Source organism: Oncorhynchus mykiss, chromosome 8 (assembly GCF_013265735.2).
Source record: "Oncorhynchus mykiss isolate Arlee chromosome 8, USDA_OmykA_1.1, whole genome shotgun sequence".
NCBI classification, from domain to species: Eukaryota; Metazoa; Chordata; class Actinopteri; order Salmoniformes; family Salmonidae; genus Oncorhynchus; species Oncorhynchus mykiss.
In genome coordinates, this window is record NC_048572.1 from 75,648,940 (window position 1) to 75,663,439 (window position 14,500).

Consider the following 14,500-nt stretch of genomic DNA (forward strand, 5'->3'; position numbering starts at 1 on the left):
TCTGTTTAACAAAAGTACTGAGCATCAGTGTATTGCATACGATTTTTCCAATTCAGGAGCTCAAACTGTTTGAGAATGTAACAGTGAAGATGGCTATGGGGCTTCCTATCAAGCACTTTGTGAGATTGTTTGCAGACAGACTGAATGGGTTTTAATGTTGTAAAGCAGGCTTGGGCAAAATCAGTCAAGTAATATGTTAATTAGGGGAATTTCATAGATTTGAAGTACAGTATTTTATCCAAGGGTAGCGCATGTTCAATTAAGTACATATAACCATTGAGGAAGTTTAAAACTAATGATTGGAGGGAGTACAATAGAATTATCATTATTATTAGGTTTTGTTTGTAGTCAACGTTTGTGTTTCTGAATCGGTGTAGTATAATGAAATGCTGACCAAGTGGTTGTGGGTTTTTTCTGGGAAAAGGAGTGCTTCATTGTCTCTCTTTGGAGTGAGATAGAGGCATATTTCTACCAAATTGAAAAGGCCGGGAAATGTTTTTTTTTTTTTTTTAACCTAGGGGTTGCCCTTGGGTTTGAGGAGATTTCCCTTTTTCCTAGAGCCACGATATCTTAAAGGGGTACACACACACGTGGAATTTTAGAAGTTTTATTTTCTGAGTTTTAATTAAGCACGTGAATTCTTTTGATCAGGGAGTGTTCTGGGAACCTGGGATACAACATGTTGAAAATGTTAGACTTTAAATTTTTTTTTTGTCTAATATAGTAAGAAACACTTCTTTGAAGGGGTGGCATGACTTTTGACCTCTATCATGGCTTTCCTTTGTGGTCTGATCAGCCTTATGGGAGGGCCATTTGGATAATGAATTTAAGGTCATTTGTGATACTGATTTTAAGGTAATTTGTGTAAGTGATCATTATGATGGAGTTTATAGTTCTTTGACATATTTGTAATTTGAACCAATAAGAAAAGGGCATAGCCTTTGAATAAGGGTAGACTTCCTTAAGTCTCTCTTCCTATGGCCACAAGGGTACAATAATCTTTCTTTGTGGAGGGTTTTAGAGTAGTGATTTCGATCTGATTATGTTATTTGAAACTTTGTTTTATCTTTTGATCCTTCCTAATCTGATCCTTCCTACTAGGAGGAAGACAACCGTTACAGGGGAAGAGAATTTGGTTTGCTTAGCTTTAGGATATTAATTCATGGAGAGACTGTTAGCTCCATCGGTTTTAAAAATGTGAAAAGTTAGGAGGGGAGGCAGGTATTTTGGTTTTTATTTTAAGTGGATGGTTAGTAAATTCACTAGGAAGAGATATGATGATTGTGTTGAAAGTAGTTACCCTAGCTAAAAGGGGAATGAAAGCTTAGTTGGTTTCAGGAACTAAGGTGTTAGACACTGAACCATTGCCCAGAAATGATTCTGCACAACAGGCCGAAAAAGTAGCATTGACTAGAGCCTGCGAAATAAGAAAGGAGAGAAAGGTTACTATTTACATAGACACCACACATGCATTTAAAACCATACAAAGCAGCACAGATAAATCTTAAAGAAGATAAGACACTTGACAGAGAATTGTTACAGGATAGCCAAGAACGAACGCCCCAGGAAGAATTGGACATGTGGAAAATGAAAGGGGCGATCCTACAAGATAATGTCAGACATAAGAATAATTTACTAATCTTAACTAAGTCATTGTTTAGATATGCAGAAATATTGACACATGGGCAAAGCCATGTGCCAACAGGGAGGAAGGATGGTAGAGCAGGTTAGGAAACACTAAGGATGGTAGAGCAGGTTAGGAAACACTTAATGGCCTAGAGAATAACTACTTTTTTAAAAAAATGGTAGAATATCAACTCCATCATTTGGAAAAGGACTTCATTGAACTATTCGGAAGTGAGGGAAAGAAGGTGTGTTTAACAATAATAGATAAGTATATTAAATGGGTAGAAGCGTTCCCAACTTACTTGGCGGACACGATTATGGTAGCTAAAATATTAGGTCAAGATATTATCCCTAGAGTTGGTTTACTAGGATCTATTTCTGTAAATAATGGATGACATTTTAGATAATCAGGTAGAACAAATAGAATGCCAGAGTTAGGGATAAGAACAGGTAGACATAGAAGTTGAAGATATACTAGCAGAACACATGAGAAGACTGTTTGTTAACCAAACCCGTATGTCCAAGATGTTGTGTCCAACAGGTGAATTACAGGAGAAGGTGATTTACTCAGGCTTAGTCATCAGAGGCCAGTTATAGGAGGCTATGAAGTAGGCACAGGAGGAGTTTTGACCAGGATGGGAGTAGCTTTGTCTAGATGGATGCTATTGGCATCCCCATGGAAGTTCCAGATGAATACAAAGCTATGAATCAAATAGGTGAAGGCTTTACTACTACATTATTTTGGTGGTTGACAATAAATAAAAATGTGGATTGGATTAATGACATCTATTATAATCAACAGAGATTTGTGAATAATACTGGGGATGCAGTAAAGTGGTTCTCTGACCAATTATCCGCCACCTCCCTCATGACCTGGTAAAATAGACTGACTCTCGATATGTTAATTGGCAGAAAAGGGCGGGGTATGTAGAATGATTGGGGTTCATTGCTGTACGTTTATATACGTTTTAATAAAACAGCTCCAGGCGGATCAGTGACCAAGGCCCTGGCAGGTTTGACCACATTAGCTCATGAGTTAGCAGAGAACTCTGGGGTGGATACTTCCCTGACAGGGTGGTTCGATAGCATGTTTGGGAAATGGAAAAATATTGTAAGTACTGTATTTTGGGCTGCTTTCACATGTATGAGTGTGTTGGTGTTGTGTGGATGCTGTTTGGTCCCATGTGTGAGAGGTTTGATCACCAGAACTCTAGAGAGATCGATGACCAACAGATGGTGAGATATAGACCGATTCCGAGCTCCAACCAGTGGGATGACAAATACAGGCCTCCAGGCCTAGGAGATGGCTCCGTTTCTTTTAACCACAAGGAGCCAATGTTAGATGAGACTATCTTCAATGTTTCGACAGACTGTTCCTTTAATGAAGATTGTAATAAAAATCCTAAAAAGAAGAGTTATAATTGGATATAGGCCTAGAGCAGTCGATGATAAGTATCTGATGTAAATACATGTATTGGTTTTGTTTGATTTTATGTAACATTTTTGATTCCATATGACGGTGGATGTATCGGTGTGCATTATTTAGTCATTAAGGGTGGATTGATAAGGGAATTATATGCTTAATGGTAATGTTTAAAATATTTCACTCTGAAACCATATAATTGTATGAAATGTATTAGAATCATAAAACTATAATCTGATGATGTGTGTAGTTTTAGTCAGAATTAGAACAAGGACCTTTAGTTCCTTTTTAATATGGAAGCAGGGTGCAAGTGGGAAACAAATGATAAGAGGAGCTATCGACAGACAAGTTGTACTACTGTGTTCCTTACAGGACATTCTGTCCCCACCTGTGGAGGGGAGAAAATGTTAGGCTTGCAGAAACATTATGAAACATGTTGCAGATTAAGGAAACAATTTATCTGTGTAGTGGAAAAACACTGACTGTCTGAGCAAGGCGTAGCTTAAGATTTGAACTTGTTTGTGTGTGTCATAAAGACTGTGCATTTTTGATTTTAGAACGTTCTCGTGAATTAACTGTACTAACCTTTTGCATAAGCTGAGTCTTTGCCTAATTATTATTAAACCCATGGTTTTACAGACCTCGGGATTGGTCAAAGCTATTGATTGTTAGTTATTATCATTGTGATTGAAAATTCTCATGACAATTACTCTCTCTTTACAGAGGTTCAAGTCTGCTCTGCACATGTCTGAAAGTGACAGAGCCAGCAGCCAAGAGAGTATTTCACAGTATGTCATAAAAAAGTTTTACACTTATGAATGTATGTAAAATGCTAATATGTATTTGATCCAGTACAATGGAATAACTAGGACCTGAATTTGAATGCAGCGTGTTCCGATTCCTCCTTCTCTTTCTGTCCAGCAGGGTCAACCAAAAACACTTGGCCTGATGGTTCATGTAGATACTGGGGAAGCAATATAGAAATGTATTGATGCCTTAAATTATTTTACTATTAAATGACCCATATCACAACCCTCATACCTATTCACAAAAATTTACATAAATCAATTTTGGAAAAAGTATTTTACTCACAAAAGACATAGGAATTTATTTTCCCAGTTAGAAATATCAAATCAAATCAAATGTATTTATATAGCCCTTCGTACATCAGCTGATATCTCAAAGTGCTGTACAGAAACCCAGCCCAAAACCCCAAACAGCAAGCAATGCAGGTGTAGAAGCACGATGGCTAGGAAAAACTCCCTAGAAAGGCCAAAACCTAGGAAGAAACCTAGAGAGGAACCAGGCTATGAGGGGTGGCCTCTTCTGGCTGTGCCGTGTGGAGATTATAACAGAACATGGCCAAGATGTTCAAATGTTCATAAATGACCAGCATGGTCAAATAATAATAATCACAGTAGTTGTCGAGGGTGCAGCAAGTCAGCCCCTCAGGAGTAAATGTCAGTTGGCTTTTCATAGCCGATCATTAAGAGTATCTCTACCACTCCTGCTGTCTCTAGAGATTTGAAAACAGCAGGTCTGGGACAGGTAGCACGTCCGGTGAACAGGTCAGGGTTCCATAGCCGCAGGCAGAACAGTTGAAACTGGAGCAGCAGCACGGCCAGTTGGACTGGGAACAGCAAGGAGTCATCATGCCAGGTAGTCCTGAGGCATGGTCCTAGGGCTCAGGTCCTCCAAGAGAGAGAAAGAAAGGACACCGGGTAAGACAGGAGAAGTACTCCAGATATAACAAACTGACCCTAGCCCCCCGAGACATAAACTACTGCAGCATAAATACTGGAGGCTGAGATGGGAGGGGTCAGGAGACACTGTGGCCCCATCCGATGATATCCCCGTACAGGGCCAAACAGGAAGGATATAACCCCACCCACTTTGCCAAAGCACAGCCCCCACACCACTAGAGGGATATCTTCAACCACCAACTTACCATCCTGAGACAAGGCCGAGTATAGCCCACAAAGATCTCCGCTACGGCACAACCCAAGGGGGGGCGCCAACCCAGACAAGGACGGCATGAAAGAGCACCAGTAAGCCAGTGACTCAGCCCCTGTAATAGGGTTAGAGGCAGAGAATCCCAGTGGAAAGAGGGGAACCGGCCAGGCAGAGACAGCAAGGGCGGTTCGTTGCTCCAGAGCCTTTCCGTTCACCTTCACACTCCTGGGCCAGACTACACTCAATCATATGACCCACTGAAGAGATGAGTCTTCAGTAAAGACTTAAAGGTTGAGACCGAGTCTGCGTCTCTCACATGGGTAGGCAGACCATTCCATAAAAATTGAGCTCTATAGGAGAAAACCCTGCCTCCAGCTGTTTGCTTAGAAATTCTAGGGACAATTAGGAGGCCTGCTTCTGGTGACCGTAGCGTACGTGTAGGTAGGTACGGCAGGACCAAATCAGAGAGATACGTAGGCAAGCCCATGTTATGCTTTGTAGCTTAGAAGTAAAACCTTGAAATCAGCCCTTGCCTTAACAGGAAGCCAGTGTAGGGAGGCTAGCGCTGGAGTAATATGATCAAATGTTTTGGTTCTAGTCAGGATTCTAGCAGCTGTATTTAGCACTAACTGAAGTTTATTTAGTGCTTTATCCGGGTAGCCAGAAAGTAGAGCATTGCAGTAGTCTAACCTGGAAGTAACAAAAGCATGGATTAATTTTTGGACAGAAAGTTTCAGATTTTTGCAATGTTATGTAGATGGCAAAAAGCTGTCCTTGAAACAGTCTTGATATGTTCGTCAAAAGAGAGATCAGGGTCCAGAGTAACGCCGAGGTCATTCACAGTTTTATTTGAGACGACTGTACAACCATCAAGATTAATTGTCAGATTCAACAGAAGATATCTTTGTTTCTTGGGACAAGCATCTCTGTTTTGTCCGAGTTTAAAAGTAGAAAGTTTGCAGCCATCCACTTCCTTATGCCTGAAACACAGGCTTCTAGCGAGGGCAATTTTGGGGCTTCACCATATTTCATTGAAATGTACAGCTGTGTGTCATCCGCATAGCAGTGAAAGTTAACATTATGTTTTTGAATGACATCCCCAAGAGGTAAAATATATAGTGAAAACAATAGTGGTCCTAAAACGGAACCTTGAGGAACACCGAAATTTACAGTTGATTTGTCAGAGGACAAACCATTCACAGAGACAAACTGATATCTTTCCGACAGATAAGACCTAAACCAGGCCAGAACTTGTCCGTGTAGACCAATTTGGGTTTCCAATCTCTCCAAAAGAATGTGGTGATCGATGGTATCAAAAGCAGCACTAAGGTCTAGGAGCATGAGGACAGATGCAGAGCCTCGGTCTGATGCCATTAAAAGGTAATTTACCACCTTCACAAGTGCAGTCTCAGTGCTATGATGGGGTCTAAAACCAGACTGAAGCATTTCGTGTACATTTTTTGTCTTCAGGAAGGCAGTGAGTTGCCGCGCAACAGCTTTTTTTTTTTTAATTGAGAGGAATGGAAGATTTGATATAGGCCGATAGTTTTTTATATTTTCTGGGTCAACGTTTGGCTTTTTCAAGAGAGGCTTTATTACTGCCACTTTTAGTGAGTTTGGTACACATCCGGTGGATACAGAGCCGTTTATTATGTTCAACATAGGAGGGCCAAGCACAGGAAGCAGCTCTTTCAGTAGTTTAGTTGGAATAGCGTCCAGTATGCAGCTTGAAGGTTTAGAGGCCATGATTATTTTCATCATTGTGTCAAGAGATATAGTACTAAAACACTTGAGTGTCTCTCTTGATCCTAGGTCCTGGCAGAGTTGTGCAGACTCAGAACAACTGAGCTTTGAAGGAATACGTAGATTTAAAGAGGAGTCCGTAATTTGCTTTCTAATGATCATGATCTTTTCCTCAAAGAAGTTCATGAATTTATTACTGCTAAAGTGAAAGCCATCCTCACTTGGGGAATGTTGCATTTTACTTAGCTTTGCGACATTATCAAAAATAAATTTCTGATTGTTCTTATTTTCCTCAATTAAGTTGGAAAAATAGGATGATCGAGCAGCAGTGAGGGCTCTTCGATACTGCACGGTACTGTCTTTCCAAGCTAGTCGGAACACTTCCAGTTTGGTGTGGCGCCATTTCCGTTCCAATTTTCTGGAAGCTTGCTTCAAAGCTCGGGTATTTTCTGTATACCAGGGAGCTAGTTTCTTATGAGAAATAGTAGGCCATGCATCAAATAACTATTTTCATCAGAAAAACGAATCCTCGAATGTAATATTGCATTTTGTAAGTTGTCTGCAGGTGGCTTGTTGTGAATGCACTCAAATATCAAGACATTATCAGGTTATGTAAACTGCGTTCTAATACTCAACGTAGAAGGATTTGTCTTAATGTACAGTATATGAAAGTGATGCTATGAAAAGGATTATTTCACGTTATCAAGCTCACTGTGACTGACAAATCACTGCCTATTACTGTGATTAAAAAGAGCATATGAAACATTGTTTTTCATGAGGCCTACCTGTGTGCCTTCCTTTAAGCACCTCTGTTCAAACACCTCTCCTGTCCTTGATCCATCCCACATTTTCAGTGTCCATGTGAAAGATAGTTATTGCGAGGATGGAACATTTGTTGACTTAACATTTTTTTTTATTGACAGCCATGTAAAATGAAGGCCTGCAAAGCTTACAGATTTAAGTCTAATAGCATGAAATGAAAGTAGACAAACATCAGAGTGTGCGATATGAAGGTATAGACAGTGGACATTCTGAACTTGTTTGAGGTCAGTAGGTCACACTATTGAAAATCTACATTTTGAAAAAATTATGTAAAACCATGTGAGATGAAAATGGACAAACTAAAGGGTGTGCAATATAGAAGGGTAGTCAGTGGACATACTGAACCTTGTTTGGAGTCAGGTCACATGACCAAGGAGCTATTGAAATTCTACATTTTGAAAAATGAATGTAAAATCATGTGGGATGAAAATTGACTTAACTAAAGGGTGTGCAATGTGTGTCTATGCCATCGGGTTAGCTACAACCAGTTTTGAAAGTGTTAGGAGTAATGGTTAAAGAGCTATTGAAATGTGATTTGTCACTATGTTGACGGTTCCTAACTGCTGTTGGTGGACGTAAGGAAAACTACAGGCGAATATCCAACCTGAAACTGTCTTTACCTCGGTGAAAGTATTTTAGAAATTGCAGTAACCGCCAGCGAGCCCACAGAAGATATTAGTCAAATTATGTTCAAAGCAAATCCTATATGCAGTATTTTTATTCCTCTCTCTGTAGACTGTGTCATATCCATTAATTACGAAAAACACAATTTGTTTTACTTTGTCTACATCAATACTATTCCAAACCGAGGAGGTCAGTAAAATATGTGTATATCTTTTCCATTTATATGTTTCACATTTTTTTCAACTTAAACAGGAATATGATATAAAATGCTTCTGCAATCCAACTGTTGGTAAAATATAAACCTTTATTTCTAAATGTATAAAATATTTAAATGTGACAGGAAAGGCAGGTAACATTATGGTAAAACATTCTGTTATAAGTAGATGGGATAACATCAAATCATGGAATAAAGTAAGCTTGAAACTATGGGTTGAGATACCAATAAAATGTTATTCTTGCTATGAAACTCCACTTAATTACATAACATGATGATTCAGTGTTCTATCTTCACATTTCAAATACATTGCTATTTTGGTGAAAGTAAATATAGCCTAGTTGTGTTGATTAAGCTGCAGCAATGTCACTGCACTTTTGGTATATCCCTGGTGATATTCTGTGTCAATAAAGAAAATGGCACATCTTCCCAGCTGCCTTATATACGTTACATGAAACTAAACTATATCAAAAATCACATACATGTAAATATAGCAAACTGGTAAATAAAGACACCAACAGTAATGGTGGTTCCTGTCTCATCATTTTAAAAGTGATAAAATTAGAATATCACCATTGGAATGTAGCTAGCGTCATATGATTAGGCCTATTCACAGCCTGTGTGGAAGCACCCTATCATATCACAACCTTCATCTGAAAGTAGAATTAGCATATGGATGGTTGACAGATGAAGGGTTTCATTAACAAATCAAAAGTTCATTATGAAGTATAAGTGGTCTTAGCAGGAAAGATGAGCGTCTTGGTCAGGGTGTTTCTGGAATCTGGTGATTTCTTAACCTTCTCATAGCCAATACGTTTCCCATCGTTATCCTTAACAGGAAGTTTGCCGTCCATCTTTCTCACTTCAGCATTGACCAGGGTGATGATCGCATGGATGTCTTTCCCTCTGAGGAGAACAGAGGACAAACACACACAACATAATATAAGTCAACACAACCATTCCACAGACATTTTTAAGATGGCCCCATTTTCAAAGAGCGCCCCTTGTCATATTACCAAAGACACGCGCGCTCCTACAAACTATTAAAACCTGTAAGCACAACCCCACCTGTGGACGTCGGGCCCTCATACCACCCTCATGGAGTCTGTTTCTGACCGTTTGAGCAGACACATGCACATTTGTGGCCTGCTGGAGGTCATTTTGCAGGGCTCTGGCAGTGCTCCTCCTTGCACAAAGGCGGAGGTAGCGGTCCTGCTGCTGGGTTGTTGCCTTCCTACGGCCTCCTCTACGTCTCCTGATGTACTGGCCTGTCTCCTGGTAGCGCCTCCATGCTCTGGACACTACGCTGACAGACACAGCAAACCTTCTTGCCACATCTCGCATTGATGTGCCATCCTGGATGAGATGCACTACCTGAGCCAGTTGTGTGGGTTGTAGACTCTGTCTCATGCTACCACTAGAGTGAAAGCACCACCAGCATTCAAAAGTGACCAAAACATCAGCCAGAAAGCATAGGAACTGAGAAGTGGTCTGTGTTCCCCACCTGCAGAACCACTCCTTTATTGGGGGTGTCTTGCTAAATGCCTATAATTTCCACCTGTTGTCTATTCCATTTGCACAACAGCATGTGAAATTTATTGTCAATCAGTGTTGCTTCCTAAGTGGACAGTTTGATTTCACAGAAGTGTGATTGACTTCGTACAACCACGTACAGTAAAAATTGGCTACATCGTAAAAAATCATGAAAACAAAAATGTGCTTTTTGGTCTTCATTTAAAGTTAAGGTTAGGCATAATGTTAGCAGTGTGGTTAGGTTTAAAATCACATTTTAAGAATATACTATTTAGAAATAGGCAGGGTTTAGGACTTTGTGGCTGTGGTAAATAGTGACGACCAGGCACAACTCCGAAATAAAGTTTTTTTTTCTTTCTGTTGCAGTGATGTCACGTGTCCTACTTATATCAGTACACTCTTAACAACCTAATCATTACGAAACATATATTCAGTCAAATAAGCCACACGTAGCAAATAAGCCATACATTTTTTTTGTTAACCAAATTAGACACTCATCGACCTCCATACAAAAGTCCTCGCTTGGTGAGTGAAAAAATAAAAAAAAAGCCACCTGCTGGAGAAGACAAGATTTTGGGCCCAGTTATCCTTCTCGCTTTGTCTCTTCCTCTGTCTGCTTCCAACTGGAGTCTATGCAGCCGGCTATACGCTCGTGTCATACCGGTTCGTACATACACTGAACAAAAATATAAACGCAACATGTAAAGTGTTGGTCCCACGTTTCATGAGCTGAATTAAACAATCTCAGAAATGTTCCATATGCACAAAATCTTATTTCTCTCAAATGTTGTGCACACATTTGTTTACGTCCCTGTTTGTGAGCATCTTAGCCTTTGTCAAGATAATCAATCCACTTGACAGGTTTTGCATATCAAATCAAATCAAATTTTATTTGTCACATACACATGGTTAGCAGATGTTAATGTGAGTGTAGCGAAATGCTTGTGCTTCTAGTTCCGACAATGCAGTAATAACCAACGAGTAATTTAACCTAACAATTCCAAAACAACTACCTTATATACACAAGTGTAAAGGGATAAAGAATATGTACATAAAGATATACAGAACGGCATAGGCAAGAAGCTGATTAAACAGCATGATCATTACACAGGTGCCCCTTGTGCTGGGGACAATAAAAGGCCACTCTAGAATGTGCAGATTTGTCATACAATACAATGTCACAGATGTCTCAAGTTTTGAGGTAGAGTGCAATTGTCATGATGACTGCAGGAATATCCACCAGAGCTGTTGCCAGAAAATAAAATGTTAATTTCTCTACCATAAGCCACCTCCAACATCGTTTTAGAGAATTTGGCAGTACGTCCAACAGGGCCTCACAACCGCAGACCACGTGTAACCACGCCACCCCAGGACCTCCACATCCGGCTTCTTCACCTCGTCTGAGGGAAGGGGGGGATGGGGTGCTGAGGAGTATTTCTGTCTGCAATAAAGCCTCTTGTGGGGAACAACTCATTCCCATTGGGTGGGCCTGGCTCCCAAGTGGGTGGGCCTACGCCGTCCCAGGCCCACCAATGGCTGCGCTCCTGCCCAGTCATGTGAAATTCATAGATTAGGGCCTAATTAATTTATTTCAATTGACTGATTTCCTTATATGAACTGTAACTCAGCAAAATCTTTGAAATTGTTGCATATTTTGTACATATTTTTGTTCAGTATAAAACATCATCCATTCAGGCTGCATGGATGTAGACTTCTGAGGTAGGGGTCTTGTCAAGGTGTCTCGCTGTCTCTGGCTTTTCCGTAGTAGAACTGTCAGATGAAGTTTGAGCTATGCCATTGCATTCCATGGACTCCGTAGTAGGTGGCATAATAGCGCCATCAGCCGGCCAGTTGGGTTAACCTTAGTCGTATGCGCACTTCATAACTGCATGAATAAAACCTGCCCTGTTCCATCGACGTTTAAAAAAATACCAAGAATGGGACAAGTTCCAAAGGCAATGACTAATACAAGTTATATATAGCCTATTTGAGGACGATTGAGATTCTAAGACACTACATTCTAGTCTATGGGACGCCATTTGCAATTATTCAGACTCCCTCCAGGGGATTTTCGCCCCACACTTCATTATGACCTCTCGAATATAATGTCACAAAGAGAAGGCAACACATAGCTAGGTCTGTTTGGTAACAATGTAACAAGCTTTCCTCAAATCCACAGTTCAACAATGAAGACTATCTAGTAAGCTATGTAGCTAACATAACAAAATGAACAATAATAACACGTTTAGATAGCTAACGTTAGTGTAAAACGTACAGTATTAAGTAACGTTAGAGCGTGCAAGCATGGGTAGCAGCCTAGATAGATAACGTTAGCTATTTACGAAAATTGACACAAATGAGGTTTGCGGAAGTCAACAAGTAATCTTTACGGTGACGACGTAATAGCGAAGAACGACTTACTAAAAGCTCGCTGACTGGGTCGATTATACAATTCAGTGGTCGCCGCGCGCTCCTGTCCCCATCGCAAAAGCCAAATATTTTATAGCTCCTTAGAATTTGACATAGAATTGATGAGCAACAAAATACGTACTGTAGATTGCATGTATAGATTCCCTGGTGGTCTAGTGGTTAGGATTCGGCGCTCTCACCGCCGCGGCCCGGGTTCGATTCCCGGTCAGGGAACATATTTTTTTCTATTTTATCCACTAGCCTGCGCACTCAATCAAAAGTACAATATTTGCCTGCATGTAATAATTAAACAACACGTAGGCTTGCATTCCTCAACGTTGGGGAAAGCTGATGGATATGTTTAGAAGGTTTGGTTACACCCCTTTTTTACAAATATTTTTTTCAGTATTTTTCAGCAAGGAGGTAGTCTTTGTAGTTGAACTAAAATAACCATGATAAAATGGTTATTGGCATAGGGTTTACGCTTAGAAAAAAATGGTTAATTGCAGAAGAACAGGGTTCTACCTAGAACCTTCAACATCCTAAGAACTGTTTTTGGAAGAAAGGGTTATTTGATGATTCTTTGGAAAGCAAGAAGGGTTCTTTAGAAGACAAGAGGGCTGCTACATAGAACCATAGAGTTGAAGTCAGAAGTTTACACACACACCTTAGCCAAATAAATTTAAACTCAGTTTTTCACAATTCCTGACATTTAATCCTAGTAACAATTCCCTGCCTTAGGTCAGTTAGGTTCACCACTTTATTTTAAGAACGTGAAATGTCAGAATAGTAGTAGAGAGAATGATTTATTTCAGCTTTAATTTCTTTCATCACATTCCCAGCGGGTCAGAAGTTTACATACACTCAATTAGTACTTGGTAGCATTGCCTTTAAATTGTTTAACTTGGGTCAAATGTTTTGGGTAGCCTTCCACAAGCTTCCCATAATAAGTTGGGTGAATTGTGGGCCATTCCTCCTGACAGAGCTGGTGTAACTGAGTCAGGTTTGTAGGCCTCCTTGCTTGCACACGCTTTTGCAGTTCTGCCCACACATTTTCTATGGGATTGAGGTCAGAGCTTTGTGATGGTCACTCCAATACCATGACTTTGTTGTCCTTAAGCCATTTTGCCACAACTTTGGAAGTATGCTTGGGGTCATTGTCTATTTGGAAGACCCATTTGCGACCAAGCTTCAACTTCCTGACTGATGTCTTGAGATGTTGCTTCAATATATCCACATAATTTTCACTTTCATGATGCCATCTATTTTGTGAAGTACACCAGTCCCTCCTGCAGCAAAGCACCCCCACAACATGATGCTGCCACCCCTGTGCTTCACGGTTGGGATGGTGTTCTTCGGCTTGCAAGCCTCCCCCTTTTCCTCCAAACATAACGATGGTCATTATGACCAAACAGTTCTATTTTTGTTTCATCAGACCAGGGAACATTTCTTCAAAAAGTACGATCTTTGTCCCCATGTGCAGTTGCAAACCATAGTCTGGCTTTTTTTATGGCGGTTTTGGAGCAGTGGCTTCTTCCTTGCTGAGCGGCCTTTCAGGTTATGTCGATATATGATTCGTTTTACTGTGGATATAGATACTTTTGTACCTGTTTCCTCCAGCATCTTCACAAGGTCCTTTGCTGTTGTTCTGGGATTGATTTGCACTTTTCGCACCAAAGTACGTTCATCTCTAGAAGCAGTATGACAGCCTCATAGTCCAATGGTGTTTATTCTTGCATACTATTGTTTGTACAGATGAACATGGTACCTTCAGGCGTTTGGAAATTGCTCCCAAGGATGAACAAGACTTGTGGAGGTCTCAAAAAAAAATTCTGAGCTCTTGGTTGATTTCTTTTGATTTTCCCATGATGTCAAGCAAAGAGGCACTGAGTTTGAAGGTCGGCCTTGAAATACATCCACAGGTACACCCCCAATTGACTCAAATTATGTCAATTAGCATATCAGAAGCTTCTAAAGCCATGACATAATTTTTCTGGATTTTTTCAAGTTGTTTAAAGGCACAGTCAACTTAGTGTATGTAAACTTTTGACCCACTGGAATTGCGATGAGGTGAATTATAATTGAAATAGTCTGTCTGTAAATAATTGTTGGAAAAATTACTTGTGTCATGCAAAAAGTAGATGTCCTAACCG

The 14,500-nt window shown here is 40.2% G+C and overlaps 1 long non-coding RNA gene and 1 other non-coding gene across 2 annotated transcripts; one reads left to right on the plus strand and one right to left on the minus strand.

The window, feature by feature from the left end:
* Window positions 1–8,475: 8,475 nt before the first annotated feature.
* LOC110530633 lies at window positions 8,476–12,680 on the minus strand. Its single transcript, XR_002474562.2, has 2 exons — window positions 12,490–12,680; window positions 8,476–9,311 (listed from the first exon to the last, which is right to left on the minus strand). It is a non-coding gene; the product is annotated as an uncharacterized LOC110530633 (long non-coding RNA).
* Window positions 12,510–12,581, plus strand: trnae-cuc. The gene has a single exon. It is a non-coding gene; the product is annotated as a tRNA-Glu (tRNA).
* Window positions 12,681–14,500: the final 1,820 nt, after the last annotated feature.